This window comes from Triturus cristatus, chromosome 4_1 (assembly GCF_964204655.1).
Source record: "Triturus cristatus chromosome 4_1, aTriCri1.1, whole genome shotgun sequence".
Classification (NCBI taxonomy): Eukaryota; Metazoa; Chordata; class Amphibia; order Caudata; family Salamandridae; genus Triturus; species Triturus cristatus.
In genome coordinates, this window is record NC_140585.1 from 1,081,734,330 (window position 1) to 1,081,748,650 (window position 14,321).

Below are 14,321 nucleotides of genomic sequence, written 5' to 3' on the forward strand. Positions count from 1 at the left end.
GGTGCCAAGACTTTGGGGTACAGGCCGAAGACGCTAGGTCAACGGTTCTGGTTGGTCTAGGGCGTTTCCCTGGACTGACAGGCGTACTCCTTAGCAGAAGACACTCATCCGCCGCGAGCGGCCCGAGTAGAGGATGGAGTTTTTTAGGATGGAGAGACCGATTGAGGAAATGAACTTTAACGCAAGGATGTGTAGAATTGTAAAAAGTAAATGTTTTGTATTTTTGTGCCTTTTTACACTGTGTAGTATCATAATGTTTATTGTAGGATTTGTGTTTTTCTCCGCTCAAAAGCCCATTACACCCACTGAACAGCCTATACCTCTTTCTACCGCCTCCTCGCACTCCTTTCACCCTTTGCTTGAGCACGAACAGACCAGACGATCAGAGTTTGTAAATAACTCGTTTATCCAACTTTTGCACCAGCACCAACTAGTAATGAATACGACCAATTGCTGGGTGTGCGGGTTAATGCCACATACCATTAACAAGGGTATTCCCTACCTGGTGCTGCCGTACAGTTACAATGGATCGTCATGGGCATTCCAGACCATGTTTCTCTATGCTCTAGATACATATTCCCCTCGCCAACCGCGTTCCATCAGACCTATCACCAATAATAAGGCTTTGATAAAAGGAGTTGCCGATATGAGTAGGGATATCGATGCATACTCATCCATTCCCAAAGAAGAGTTGAGACCTTATGTAGGATGGAACGCGACGGGGTATAGTATTAGTCTGGGTGAAAGACAGCGAAAAATCTCATCTCCAATCTGGGTCGTACCCCACATGGGTCGGTTCTGCTTACAGGGTAATGGTCAGAATCCTAGAGCTCAACTGGGAAGGAGTGACTGTACTGAAACGTACACCTTCCCGTCGCAGTTTTCCCCTGCGTTTTTGGCTGCCAAGGGCACATATTTCATCTGTAATGACCGAGCATATACATGGTTGCCCCCTGATTTCTCGGGCACATGTTATATTGCGAACTTGCTACCGCCTACATTTACTGCTGCCTCTGACTATCACAAGACCAGAGTTGTGAGAGGTGTGATTAGTAAGGAGGACACTGCGGGTCAGGAAGCGGGAGACTTCTTTCTGGGTTTCCTGCCATTTTGGGGACCTATGGTCAATAGTAGGAACCTGAGACAGCTGACTCGTGTGGTTGAATCCACTGTCAATGTAACGGCTGGTGCCCTTGGTAATCTGACAGCTGAGCTCCAAGCGGATCGCCTTATGACTCTGCAGAACCGCATGGTTCTAGACGTTATTCTTGCAGACCGCGGTGGGGTATGCAAGGTCATCCAATCCAGTTGCTGCATTTTCATACCAGATAATGCTCCAACAGTGTATCAAGCCATCTCCAAACTCCATAAAATATCTGAATCCATACACGTGGATAAGGGAGACTGGTCACTGGTGGGGTGGTTCTGGGAATTGATATCTGCCTGGGGTTGGAAAGTTCTGATGGTCATTGGAATGATCTTAGCCATTCTTTTCCTGTTCTGTCTGTGCATACAGTGTGCTCCTACGATATGTGGCCTCTGTGCTACCTTATGTGTAAGGAAACCTGTATCGAGGGACGAACTAAGTAATAGGATGATGCTACAGCAACATCTCCATGATTTCGTGAACATTGACCTAGACTCGGATTAAGATGAGTATAGTGATTGCCTATGTAAGGGCAAAAGGAGGGTCTGTCGTACTTTAATCTCTGTGACCGCGTAGGGGACAGGGCCCTACCCCTGTCTATCTTGGTATTAGCAAACCGCAAATGGTAAATGCGGCATGTACAAGTGCTTTATATATCGTTCTAGCTATGAATGCACTGTGTACACGTTATTCTGCTTCACTACGCGGGTTCCATTTTGGAAGCAGTGGCCATCTTGTCATTGCCCTCACATAGGCTATGATGGAGTAAATACGGGCCTCACAGTACATGGGCTTTCCCTCTGACTTCTCTGTGACCTGGGCAGCTGGCTCTGCTGCCCCAGGTCAAACCGGTCTCACGAGCTCCCCTTCCTCCGTCCACCTGTGATTAGCATCAGGGCTTGACCCATCATAAAACCCTTTCATTCTACACAATCCTCCGGCTAATCTCTTTCACACCTGCTTGTTCCTGCTTTATGACTTGTTTCCCAAAACAGGAGATGCTCATGTTTATTGGGGGGTCTATTGACATCAAATGTGGGATCTGAACCTTACTGTGTAAATCATTGTGGGCTGGCCGAACTGGAATGTGGGATGGTCATCATGACTCTGCTTTTTTCGTTTGTAATGTATACTTGTAATGGCCATATCGTAAACCAAGGAATGTGTGCCTGAAGCATGATATTTTGTATTTAAGGAGAAGCCCGTTCCTATGATTTTAAGCAGTCTCCTGAGAACATACACGCTGTTGTACTTCTAGGATACCTGTAATTGGTCTGCAGCCAATAAACAAATCTTTGACTTCACCCAGAAGACTCTGTGTTTCTGTAGGTCTGGAACAGGGTGAACCCAGAAGTCATAGGGTGTGTGCCCCTGCACCGCTGGGACTAAAATACCCAGTACTTCAAGTTGCTCCATCACAGTTATTCACCTCCCATTGTGCAGCACCAGGTATGGAACTGTATTTTAGCCAATGTAAGATCTTTGGTCAAACATTCCGCGGAGATATGGGACGTTCTAACTGATCAGAAGCCAGATATGGGTTTCATTACTGAAATCTGGCTTAAACCCTCCTCTACTCCGGCTATTGCTCTCGCTATACCCGAGGGCTATCGGATTCTCAGGCGGGATAGAATAAGCAAAACGGGTGGGGTATAGTCTTAATTTATAAAGAGGAACTGACCGTCACTATCCTTGATCAGATGGGGACGGAAGCGTTTGAATGTATTGTTTTTAGATTGGATCTATCTGCGGTCTGTATTTGGAAAGGTGCTCTAGTTTATAGACCGCCTGGATCAATATCCAATTTCACTAGCCAATTGCTTGAATTTATATCTCCCTATCTAATCACCACGCGTAAATTTCTCTTGATTGGGGATTTTAACATCCACAGTGAAGATGCCTCCAATCAAGATGCCAGACTGTGCTTACAAGATCTAGCTGCTGGGGGCCTAAAGATCATTAACATTGCTCCCACTCACATTGCTGGTCACACTCTGGATCTCATCCTTACCAATTCTTCGGACATAAAATGTGGTGAAACTCTGCCACTTACCTGGTCTGATCATTTTATGATTAATTTCCAACTGTTGGGTCCAACTGAACATCCTCCGGCGACTATCAACAACTCTGGTACCCGCCAATACAGACCTTGGCACAAATTAATGGTCAACCATCTTTCCTCACTGTTTGCTGAGTGGGACGGGAACAGTATGCAGGGGGATGTGGATCAGCAGCTGGAACTATTTGATTCGACAGTTGTTAATTTTCTCGATAGAATAATTCCTCTTAAGCCTCTTAGATTCTCACCTAAAAGGTCTGCCACTGGCTGGTACACGCCTAGCTTACGGGTGGAGAAAAGTGCCTGTAAAAAACTGGAACGGACTTGGCGTCGCTCACATAATGAGCAAGCTAAAATCTCTTACAAAGCTGCCATGGCAATCTATCATAAAAATGTTAAATTTGCCCGTAAAACTCATATTGCTGAAACTCTAGAACAGGCAGGTAATAATGCTAGGATGCTTTTTCAAATAGTGCAGGATTTTACTAACCCCAAATCCTGTCAGACTACGGTTAGTTTTTCTCAGACACTATGTGATGATATCTCCTCTTTTTTTGTACAAAAAATTGAGAGAATCTATCAAAATATCATCCTCTCTATTACTCTTACTTCTATTCCTGCGGAGATTACTCCTCACCCCAATAGGGAAGGACCTTGTCTGACTACATTTCCTGCTATTACCATCTCAGAAGGTCAAACCCTCTTGGAATCCACCAGATCCGGATCCCCCCTGGATACTATTCCTGCTAAAATCTCCTCAAGATTTGCGGCTCAGCTGGCGCCCCCTTTTTGCTCCATAATTAACACCTCTTTAAAATCTGCCTGTCTTCCTCAAACGTGGAAACACGCACAAATTCTGCCCATCCGCAAAAATGCCAACATCTCTGCCGAGGAAGTGTCAAACTATCGCCCGATCTCGCTGCTTCCTCTACAGAGCAAGATCACTGAGAAACACATCAATAAGCACTTATCTGCCTTCCTTGAGGCTTCTGGTGCTTTGGACATCTCGCAGTCAGGCTTTCGAGCTAAGCATAGCACTGAGACTGCCTTGGTGGAGGTGACGGATAATATCAGAATGGCTCTGGATCAAGGTCAAGCGGCACTTCTGGTGCTGCTTGACCTTTCAGCAGCATTCAACACCATCTCCCACCAAGTTCTCTTGCATAGACTACTGGAGTGTGGCATTCGCGGATCTGCACTGAGCTGGATGTCAGATTTTTTGTCCAACCGTACTCAGGCAGTGTCAATGGGTCCTTTTACATCTGCTCATTCACAGGTTACCAGAGGCGTCCCGCAGGGCTCTTGTTTGAGCCCTACTTTATTTAACATCTATGTGACGCCCCTGGCAATACTGATGAGGGACTTGGGGTTTAACCCCATCTCTTACGCAGATGACACTCAACTCCTCCTCACCTTCGACAAAAGGAGACCAGATATACAATCCATCTTTTCTCGAGGTATGATGGCTATTGCCTCCTGGATGAAAACCAACTATCTCCAGTTAAACTCTGAAAAATCTGAGATTCTGCTGTTCTGAGGTGCTGACATCTGTTGGTCACCTAACTGGTGGCCGGAGGAGCTGGGTAAAGCCCCTGCACCCAAAGAGGTAGCTAAAAATCTGGGCATTAAGCTTGATAACAAACTCACTTTGCAGACCTATGTTAATACTATTGCTGGGTCGTGCTATCACACTCTAAGTTTACTTAGAAGAGTCTTTCCACTGCTTCCAGTATCCACCAGGAAGACCCTAATTCAGGCCTTGCTCATGAGCAAGATTGATTATTGCAATGCTCTTCTTCTCTCTGCTCATGCTGCCTCTTTGGACACATTGCAGGTCATTCAAAATACAGCTGCTCGACTGGTTACGGATTCTCCGGCCAGAACCCCCTCTTTGCCTTTATTGCATGAATTACATTGGTTGCCAATTAAAAAAAGAGTGCAATTTAAAACAGGTTGCATGATTTTCAAGGCTCTAAATGAGCTGAATCCCTGCTATCTAACAATGAAATTAAAGGCTTACAATCCTATATCCTCACTTAGATCAGGATCAAAAACTCTTCTCGCTGTTCCTAGAGTATATAAAGCCCGTTCTGGCGGCAGGGCCTTTTCGTACTTGGCTCCTTTGTTTTGGAACAGCCTCCCCCATTATCCTTGCATGAAAATGTCCCTCCTCTGTTTTAGAAAGCTGATGAAAACATACCTCTTCTAGCTCAAGATAGTCTACTGTCGCAAGCGCAGAGATACCCTTAGGGGTGATTCAGCGCTATATAAAATTATAAATAAATAAAATAAATAAAACAGCCAAAGTGCTTGCACTGGCATGCAGCGGCTGTTTCATGTTGTTCTGCGCATATAAATTTATATCATATGACCTGTAAAGCAAATGGACACAAAGTTGATGCTCCTACTTAAATGTATTATTGTGAATATAGTGCATATTGTTACAAACCTAAATTTGCTACATCATGAGAAGAATTGTGTGACAATGTGTGTGCGACGTCTTATCCCTGCTGCAGTGTGGCGTATGTCTCGTCCTTCTGCTTCACCTTCATCACCATCATCCATTTGTTCAGGGGGCTGTTCCTTTTCATCCCAGGGCACATTTGTTTTGACACATATGTTGTGGAGTATTGCACATGTCATTATCATCTTGCACACAGTTTCTGGAGAATAGAGTAGCCTTCCCCCTGATAAATCTAGGCAACGGAACCTGGACTTGAGCACTCCAAGGCATCTTTTGATGATGTTTTGAGCTCTGCAATGGGCATGGTTGTATGCCTTTTGTGGTTCAGTCTGTGGATTTCCAAATGGTGTCATCAACCACATCTAAAGACCATATCCTTGATCAGCTGTAATTAAAAAGTAAGTAAAAATGTGTTACTTTAGGTTGATCAGTATACATGGCATGTGTTGTATGTTAAGTTTGCGAAGATTGTAATGGTGAATTACGTTGGTGTCAATTACATGTTGTGTTTGAAGTTGCTGCTCAGCTTTCCATGGCCCTGGCACTAACATTACGTCACTTTTTGTGACACACTGGCAGCGCATTACACTGCCCCATATTTACAGGGACAGGAAAAGCCACCCTGCGTGGCTTTTCCTGTCTTTGTTAATACGGCTCCTTCACACACAGCACTTTCCGTTGATGGTGCTTACATGGGTGTTGCTGTGGGTGTTCTCACGAAAACACATGGAACAAGACACATTTCCCGATTTAGTGGGAATCATAAATCTGGAAATGCGTCTGAATGCTACGCCACCGTAGGGGTGGCGTAGTGTGGCGCAACGAGGAGAAATGTTTTCATTTCTCTTTGTTCTTTCTCTTTCAATGCATGCTGTATTCTACAGCACACATTGGAAGAGGGAAATGCATGCACTGATTACTTATGGGCAGAAATGTGCCCCTTTGTGCACAAAAAAAATCTCCCCATGACACAGGCATCCTTGCACCATGGTGCGAGTGGGCCTGCGCTGGCTCATGGCATCTGGTTTTGCACAAGCGCAGGAGAGAGCACAGGCATGCAACATATCATTGTAAATATGTGGGATTCCTGTGCTTTGGAAGTGCCTCAGCGAGGCACAGCTTAAGGGCTTGCGTTGCTGCGCTGCAGCACTTCCCTGTGAATCTTCCCTATAATGTTTTGGTTGGTTGCATTTCTGACCACCATATTTTGGTTACAATATTAAGGTATAACAATATTGCCTACTCAGTATTAAGAACCCATCCCGGAAATGAGGGGGAGCTCACAGTTGTTCTGTGTAATGTCTTTTTGTTGACTCAGTTTAAGGTCCATTTTAATCTGGCTGCGCCACCAGATAACTTGTTCTGTTTCCCATCACTTTATTCTGCAAGAAACATATACATTTTGATTGTCAAGCTGTGAACATTTGTATAGCTGTTTGTCAGCTTTAGAATTGTATTCTCTCCTTGTTGTTGAAAAAAAAAGTAAATTATATAGTTCGGGCAGTGCCTTGTAATAAATGTTGCACAGCTTTACGATTTCGCACAACGTGACATATGTAATAAACATGGGGTTGCGCAGTACAGTTTCATGGTGTATTTCACTGCTGAGCAGAGAGAGGGGCTGTCTAAGTGTACAGTATGCTCACTTTTCATCATCCTTTTATCTTGCAGAGAAATGCATGCATTTTTTGTCTATTGGTGCATATATCCGCACATTTAATACAGGTAAAAATCAAATTGAAATCTGATGCAAAAGGCACACATGCTATATTTACATAAAGAGAGCTTTATATATAGGCCACAAACTTTCTTTTATCTCGTCTTTTGCAATTATTAAACAACTAAATACAGATATTGTAATAGAAATGCTATAAGTCACAATTAGAGTGGGCAGAAAAAGAGCACGTAAAAATGTGTTGAAATGACTTTGGCGTTAATATGTGCCTTTGTGGTCAAGAGTAAGTTTGCTCACAAAGAAAGGTTAATATGATTGTAGACTGGTATTATTGATAGTGCCCTTATGGAACCGAGCCTTATTTATTAGATCTTCATTATGATAATAATTTTCAGTTTTGCATTTACCACGTCACTCCATACTTGTTTCTAACCAGTGTCACTGTTTCCCCAATTTAATGGAACTCAAGTAATTGATCTCGAAAACGTTCAAAGCTGAGTCACCCTTACTGGGATCAAATGTAGAATGAAAGTTTGACAATAGCTACAAATACATAGTTGTGGGCATTCCGAAAATGCCAAGACAAATAATGCATTGGAACGTCCCCTTCCCATCACTTGAGAGGGATATACTACAGCGGATTACTCAGCACTCATTGCATCTTCATGGTATCCTTTTTTGAATTCTTGTCAGGAGTATATGGGGATATTTTTGGCGGTACATTTATGTATAAGACCCAAAACACCTTTGTGAATTAATCCCATGATACATAGATGTGAACAGCTTGAATGTAGTCACTGAGCCATTTTATGAACATTGGTGTGTATAACATCATTGCGAGTTTTAGCTGGTTTATATAGGTCAATTTAAATTAAAATCAGAAATATTCTGATGCCAATATCAAAATCAGAAAAGGACTAGTTTTGGGTTGTGGGATCTGCTGGAAACAAACTCCCACAGCGGGATTATGTTTCTGAAAAAATAAAAAGCTAATGGCCCCCACTCTCTGGGAGTGTTTTCCGAGATTGTGCAGCCATTATTATTTTTTCCTTTCCCTCCTCGCCAGATTTTTCCAGGTAGTGATGTACAGGATAAAAGACAAAGCATATTTGTAAGGATTGTGATTGTTGCCTGAGTGGGGCTTCCATCCCTTTCAACCAATAACCTATTTTCTTACATTAATAAATGCTTTACACATTTCCTCTAAATTTGCCTAACTGCTTTTCTCTTAAGCTAACAGAGGGTTAAGCACAGGTTAAGTTAGTGACTTTTTGTGGTTCACTCTGATATGGTTCGGATATATTATTTCAGTGGGGTCTGCTCCAATCAACTAATAACTCAATTGCCTATATTCATCCACCTAAATCGAGTGGGTGGTATAATGGCCAATTGGGGCACTATCAACTCAATATTTAACGTCTGCTCATCTGAAAATGAAGCGAGTGGACTGAGGGTCTCACAGGTGTCTTAAGCTGATTTCCATGTCTGCCAAACTCTAAATTACACCCAAAGGCTCTTCCTATCGCGAAGCAAAATATGTGAGGAGGACCCTGGAGGTCATTTTCAGGGGATTTGTTTGAGCTGATAGAGCTAATCTGTAGTCCAAGAGAGACTCATCTCTTTGTGATTGAAAGGATTGAAAAAAGAAAGTGGTACTTACCTAAGAATGATAATCTCTCTGAAGCAATAGAGCCCCATCTGCTCGGAAAACATAGTAGTAAATTGGATGAGTGACCAAGAGAGACAAACTAAATGTGATTATGTGAATTGTTAAAATCACAATATTTCTAACAAATCTGTGCAATCATTCTGACTTGTTGATCTTTGAAGCTAGCTGGTCTGATAGAGTGAATCCTGAATAGAAGTTGAAGGTCACAGAAAGCATAGAAGACCAGAAGAAAGTTCAGGGTTGAAGCATACGAATAGCTGAGAAATTCCTGAGAAATGGCTCAACAAAAACCTGAGCTAGAGGCGCAAAAGTAAAGTTCATCCAGTCTCTATTCTCTATCATTCACAACCTCCTTTCCCCTGGAGGTTTGCCACCAGCAGTCATTCACTAATTGGTAAAAAGTTGAGGACTAGCCTACAGGCAATTGGGTGGGCTCTCTTCACTCCTGCAGAACCTGGACATTCAGGTGAGTGGACTTTGATAGAAAGCCAAGCTCATGAAATGTAACATGCCCAAGTGAAGATGAATCAGGTAGTTAGCCTGTGGCCCTAATATGGAAGAGATAGCAGGTGCCTTAGCAGCAGTATAGGCAGACTAACAGGTCTTTAAACAAGAAAATCAGGTGTTAAAATCTGAGCTGGTCAAATATAAAGCTAGAGATGATCCTTGGGGGGCAACAAGTTTGGGCGTCAATACAAAAGGTAAAGATGTAGTCCTACATCCAGCTATATTTGATACCTCTAACCATGGAATCACAATGGGAAACCTGCCTGTAAATGTGACTCCAACCCAGTTCCAGTGCCACTGGCTGCTTCTGAACATTTCAGTGGAGAGAGTTTGAAGTTTAGTTCATTCATAAATCAATGTAAACTCCAGTTCCTGTGTAGACCCACAGCCTTCCCTGACAATGTTGTCAAAGTGGTCTTTGTTATTTCCTACCTTGCAGGCAAATGCCACCACATGGTCAGTTCCTTTAGTCAAAAAAGACAACCCAGTCATTTACATTTTCGCTATCTTCAAAGCAAGAATGTGTATGCATGGACTATTTGCAAAACACACTTTTATGCAGGAAAGTGATAAGGAATAGTTAAACTTGTGTTCCAGGGATTCTGTGCAGAAACAGAACTATGCTTGGGACCGTAGAACATCTGCATGTAGGGACTTAGTCGCCATACCACCTCAGTATATATGAGCCAGTGTCTGACTAGCTATAGTACCTCACTTGCCCTCCTAACCATACTACATAAACAAGTGAATTGCCATCGTAAAACACATCACTCTCAACCCTCTCAGGGATCTCGGTAACAGGACCCACAGTTTCGCTCTCTCACTCGTACTCTTTTACAATAATATAAACAAGAGCCACGCAAGAAGTTTAGCATATTTATTCAAACTATTTTGTCCTAAAATGCAGCATTCGTGCCACAATTAGAAAATAAATGCATACTATAAATACTGTTAGCATGGTCAATAAACCATACATTATAAAAAGCCCTTTCATATTATAAGACACAATATTCTAACCCCCTCCTTCTAATGAAGCTAGATGATTATATCTAAAAGATCTCTGTCTTTGGTGGTGAACCCCATAACCTTAGCATACACAGATGGACGTTCTACATCTCAGCTGATGTAGCAATCTCATCTCAGCACCCTCACTCAGTGTGTTTTCCCTAACTCTTGCACTCAGTTACATGACAAAACATGTGTGCTCACAAACAGCAAGTGTGTTCTTGTTTTATGTCTATGTGCTAGTGTCTGACCAGAGAGAATAACAACAGGCATTGTTGCTTGACCTTGTCTAGTGTGTTCAGACTAATTCCCAGAAAAGAACCAAATGAGAAAACATAGGCAGATTAAGTCTGAAAGTCCAATGATGCATAAAGCAAATCTGTTTACATAGAAATGTGTGTAAAAGAAAATGTGGCTTACAACTTGCACACTTAGGCTAACATAGGGAAAACCATAACAAGCCATGTGGGAAACACGTGACACTTGAAACAAGGAAACAAAGATATTTTGTTTTATATTTCAAATTTTAAAAGACTGCTGTCAGAAACGAGTTGGCCTGAGGATAAGCATACTTCTCTACTCCATTGCTGCATTTTAGATGGTCTAAAGGCTATTCTTTGTGCAAATAGTGGATCCCCCTGAGGTCTGTTCAGATTTTATGGATCTAGAAGTCAAACTAGACCACTGTCTTGGGGAAAGGAAAGGCATGAAATTAAGGAGTGAGAACCCAATATTCCTTCTCTACCAAGGAGAAAAAAAGGAGTAAACCAAGGCATGAACTGCTGATGAAATCGAGCCCATGTAGATTGGGGGAATATGAAGTCCTTTGACAATAGAAGAGAAGAAGAAACAACGATAACAAAATCTTACTTTGCCCAAGAATACCTGGCAAAACCCCCAGAAAAACTGTGGTGGATGTATCAAAGGCACCATGGGAAAACTAAGACACTCAAAGGGATGAAGTCAACCCTTCAAGTACACCTGACCACGCGATCTCACAACAGCTGGCAAATACGGTCACCAGAATCCCCAAGTACTTTACCATTACAGTAGCCATGGTAATTACTAACCACCTTTGAAAGATTATCCTGATCCTGCTGCACTCAGGTGCTACAAGGAATATCTTGGATATTTCCAAGGCCAAGACCTTGGGAATTCGATTTCTGTGAAAGGAATAATCAGAACCTGTGAGAGCCATTCACGGCTCAGAGCTGTCTTCTGATGTGATAACATTTAATTTGGAAACAGTGTCCCTCAATTGTGACAATGGTCATTCAGAAAGTTTGAGCAACAACTTGATTGACTTGCCTGTTTTGGGGCTATTCTGGGGTACCTTGGTTGTAGCAGCACAACCCAAAGATAGACTGGTCTGCAAGAACGATTACCCTTTATTCTCAACATTGTTTACGATACTGTTACCAAGAAGCATCAGATTGGGTGACACCTTTAACCTGTGCAACCTCACAATCTCTGCCGCCTGCAAAACTCCAGAGCCAATATCAAGAATACTCTAATGATTTGATAGGTAAAAGCAATAACTCTGCCACCTCATCAGAGCCTTGATTGCAGGATCGATCCGATACCTGGAGCTATACTTTCATGAAGTAGAATCTATGCTTTATCTGAATCCGAAACCAAACCTCTGAAGGAGCACTTGGATGAACTACTGTCATATGGGTTTATTCGCCTTTCTACCTTCCCTGCATCTTCTATACTCTCCTTCATGCTCAAAAACATTGGAGTGCAACACATGTGCATCAACTACTGGGCACTCAACAAGGTAACAGTAAAAAACAAATATCTCTTACTATTTTCTCAGTTTTGCTGGATCAAGTACAGAATACCGCCATCTATACAAAGCTAGACCAACTGATTCATGTCTGTGAGGGGTAAGAAGGGAAGATAGCACCTCTAAGCAAATACGGCCATTTTTAAACTGCGTCGTGCCATTCGGTGTATGTAACGCACGTGTGATGTTTAAGTTCCTTATTAATGAGGTTCTGCAAGAATCTTTGTATGTCTTTGTTATCGTATTTATTGAAGATATCCTGATCTATTCTCAAAATGAACTGGCTCATACAATCTATGTATAGACTGTACTGTAGAGGTTACGAGACTACCATTGATTTGCCAAACTGGACAAATATGTCTTTCACACAACTCAGTGAGAATTTTTGGGATTTGTCTTAACCCCTGCTGGGTTTCAGATGGACAATAAATAGATGGAAAATATCCTGAATTGGCCTCCGCTAACGTGTGTCAGGGACATTCAGACATTATCAGGATTTTCTACTTTCTGTCAGTGTTTTATTATTCACTTCTCTGCTATTGTGATGTCCATCACAGCCTTGTTGAAGAATGAAGTACCCTTTCAATTGAGTACAGAGTCTTACCAAGCGTTTGAGTTACTAAGAGAAAAGTTAACTAATGACCCAGTACTACGACACCCTGATCCCAATTAACCCTATTCTGTTGAGGCAGATACCTCTCTTTATGCAGTTGGTGGGATACTTTCACAAAGGGACAAAAGTTCAGGTCAAATGCACCCTATAGACCATTTCTCCATAAAGCTCCTTCCGGCAAAACCAAATTACATCATTGCAGAATGTGAGCTATTGGCAATAAAGTTAGCTTTTCAAGAGTGGCAACACTATTTGTTTGGAGCCTGTCATGTCGTCACTGTTTATTCTGATCATAAAAACCTTCAGTTCATTTCGTTCAGCTGCAGCCCTTACAGGACGATGGTGGCTCTTATTCTTTCACAAATTTGACTTTGTTATAACTGACTGCCTTGGGGAAAAACAGGCTATGGAAGATGCACTATCTTGAATTCTTAAACCAACTCTGAGCTATCAGGAAACTCAAAAGATTCAAATTATAGGAAAGTGTGTGTCAACACTCTCCAGAGGCTAGTCACGGAAACCAATAAAGAACTAATGAATGAATGAATGAATGAATTATCTTTATTTGCATGATTAATTAAAAGCTTTGCAAAAACATAATACATAAAAACTTCACTAAGACTACTACACACTTAAAATCACAATGCTTCCAGGAGTGTGAATACTTGCAGAGCATGTTTGTTCTCTATTGGGAGTGTAAAATCGCAGCGTGCTACACCGGAAAATGGTTCTTAAAGTGGGCTATATAACTGGGTGCCATAAATAATTATTAAATTAAATATCTAAAGTCACAATTCTCCATACAGTGCATGTTATAAAGAGTTATATAACTGGTGTCATTAAAATGTATCAATAATTCAATTTTGACCATAAAAATAATTTATGACAAATGTCCATTATGTATGAGCATTTAATTGAACTTAGATAAAAATGTTACCAGCCTAATGTTCAACTGGATGTTGACCGAGTTCATCACCACCATAATTCCTGCAAGACCACACATTAAGAGTGTTGAAGGCTGTTCACAAGATGTCTCTGCACTTTCGGAGGAGAGCTGGGCAGGTGGAGTCTGTGGATTGGGGAAGCCATTTGGGTAGGAAGTCCAATGTAGGAACACCCCAAATCGATAATGCATAAACTGCAGCTTAATGTACTTTGAGTAGTTTGTGATTAAAAGTGCCTGGTTGCCTTTCACATTGTATGTATTTAACACCATCCAGGTGTGCCTTCGCTGTGCTACCGTGTTTTTAACTGCTAATTTGCTAACCTTGTAAGCGCTAATGGAGACACATTCTTCAACCGTTGACTGCGACACCTGCTGGCTCCATGAATTCCTTGCCTGAAAAGTGTCTAAGGATGTTTCCAGGAACCGACAGTGAGTCTGGATTTGATT